General features: G+C 41.7%; 1 long non-coding RNA gene across 1 annotated transcript; it reads left to right on the top strand.

Moving 5' to 3' along the window:
• The first annotated feature begins 807 nt into the window (after positions 1–807).
• LOC137546027 (uncharacterized) lies at positions 808–2,047 on the top strand. The gene is made up of 3 exons (XR_011026156.1): positions 808–844; positions 1,368–1,453; positions 1,887–2,047. It is a non-coding gene; the product is annotated as an uncharacterized lncRNA (long non-coding RNA).
• Positions 2,048–2,486: the final 439 nt, after the last annotated feature.

The following is a 2,486-nucleotide window of genomic DNA, read 5'->3' as shown; positions in this document are numbered from 1 at the left end:
CATGACTTGTTTCCCATTGTTCATCTCTTTTTGGTTGTTTATCTCTTTTTTTCTTCTTCTTTTCTTTTCAGAGGTGAATGTAGATGGTGGATCTATCGACCGACTTCCATTTTTGGCTACTGCGTGGTCCATACCAATATCCGGGAATTCTGGTATTTTTTGGTTTTTATGTGGTGTTCGGGCATGTAATGCAACGTATATTATATATTATCTAAGTGTTGTTGTATTTCCCCCGGGACTGTCTCCCCCATGGCAATCTGATCTAGTCTCTTTTGAGGCGTCTGTCTGTTTAACTGTAGTAATCTCTGCTATGCCCCTTTAAATCGTTATGGCCCATCTCAGTGGTGATCTCTATAAGGTATTGTGTACACCTGCTCATTTTTATTTAAATGTGCCCAATTTTTGTCCTTGAAGCTATTTTTTCATTTATTTTTCTTATACTGAGCGCAGTGTATTTTAAACTACACATATTTTCCCTTGCGCTCCAGCGTGGTCTTGCCTTCTTAATTTATCCCCATTGGTGCTTTCTTTAGACACACACCCTCTCTTGGGCTATAGTGCCATTACGAGTGGTGTCGCCTCTCATTGGTGTTAAGGGCGGCTGACGTAATTCCTGGTGAGAGGGGACGACTCCTCTCCGAGTACTCTCCGTGAGGGGAGAGAGCGGCTTCCTATACGCGGACGTCATGTCCGTGCGTGCGTCCCAGCGTGGCTCTGTATTAGGTGGGGCCTCGGATTGGCTGATCCTCACAGGATATCAGTACTGGAGGTAATATTTAAACAGCGCTGCACGCCGTCCTTGATTGGGTTTCCTTTTGCAGCACCTGCCTCCTGCCGTTGGAAAGTAAGTTCACTTGCTTGATATATTTTATATTTATCAGGTCAGTCTCTGTCAATACCTTAAATGTGGGCATTCGTTTTTATGTCATTTTTATGGCGTTTTTTGGTCATTTGTGCTGAGTATGCTCTTGCATGCAGCCTTGTTTTTCACCATCCTTGTTGTGTTATATGCCTTGGTTTTTTCCGTGGGGATGCCTGTGTATGCAGATATGCACCAGACTACAGAATTCTATGCTTTGCACACATATATATATATATGTGGGGTTTTCTTCTTGTCTGGTGCATGTGTGTATATATGGGTTTCTATGGATGCTTATGGGTGGGACATCCAGGGGGGACAATAGTATTTAGTTTTACACTCTGCAGGGTACCCCCTCTATTGTTTTATGGGGGGCATATGTTTGGGTATCCCCGGATTATAGGGATTCTCTTTGGATTGCCCTGTGGGAGATGGTTAGCTATGCTACATGCCTTGACACTGTTTGCCATTTTTTTGATAGGCTGTTTTTGTACCTGTGAATTTTTAGGTTGTGTGCGTCTGGTGAGTTCAGACGCCCCCCAATACATGGCTTCTTTTTCTTGACCGGTCTTCCTTGTTGGTTTGGCTACGCAGGTTTGCTGACTCTTTTTTTGCTATGTTGTTATTTTTTCATGTTTACCACTCAAATCTTTGGCTTAGTAAAGCCTTACACACTATATATTTCTTGTTTTCATCTTGGAAATAATGTGTGAACAAGAGGACTGATATTTACTAGTCCTTAGGAGGTGGTTCACATCCTATTCTCCTCTACTATTCTCCTCTGGATTTTGGTCTTTTCTATATATCTTCTCCAATTCAAACACATTCAATCTCTGGTTTGATCCTTCACTTAGCCTTTTTCTGGGGTTATTTTGACATGTAGGTTCTTGGATTGAACCTGGTGTACATGCCATATACCCTACTTGGTATTGGGTTCTTTTCGTTGCGACAATTTCTTTGTCGCATCTCTGATGGAATTATATGAATTTGATTTTAATATGCTGTTATATATTGTTTTTATTTATAGAGCTGGGTATCACGGCCTGATGAAGGGCATACTTTACTCTACATAAAAAGCCCGAAACGAACATGTGTCGTTGCCTTGAAGTTTATACCCGCAAAGCTATAACCATTAACTGATTTAAAATTAATTTATTGTACTCCCAAGACCTACCATTGTGATATTGAAGAACCATGTTTTTGGATGTTTTTTACTCGTGTGAATAAAGTTTTTTCAGAGATTTTTTCTGTTGCCTTTTTGAGATTGCACTAGTTGCTATAGTCCTTTTAAAGATATATAAACAAATGGAGGGAAAGTCTGCCATTCATTCAACTGTGTGCAACTTTCAATGGTACTTTCTCAGTACCATGGTGACCATGGGTAATGGCTAGGGAATCAGGGTTCTATTCCGGTCCGGAGTGGGAGCATGAGAAATGGCTACCACTACACATCCAAGGAAGGACCCATTGCACTGTGTAAGTAATGTACCTGCCCTGACCGTGCTTTGCAGACCAGGCATCTGTGGTCAGATGGACCCTTGACCCAACACTGTGTGCCAGAGATGACACCACTTGCCTTTAACAAGAATCTGTTATGGAGGGCAAGTCTGCAATTCATTCAACTGTG

Source organism: Hyperolius riggenbachi, chromosome 1, assembly GCF_040937935.1.
Source record: "Hyperolius riggenbachi isolate aHypRig1 chromosome 1, aHypRig1.pri, whole genome shotgun sequence".
Classification (NCBI taxonomy): Eukaryota; Metazoa; Chordata; class Amphibia; order Anura; family Hyperoliidae; genus Hyperolius; species Hyperolius riggenbachi.
The sequence above is the reverse complement of the archived record's forward strand: the minus strand, read 5'-3'. Positions and strand labels throughout refer to the sequence as shown.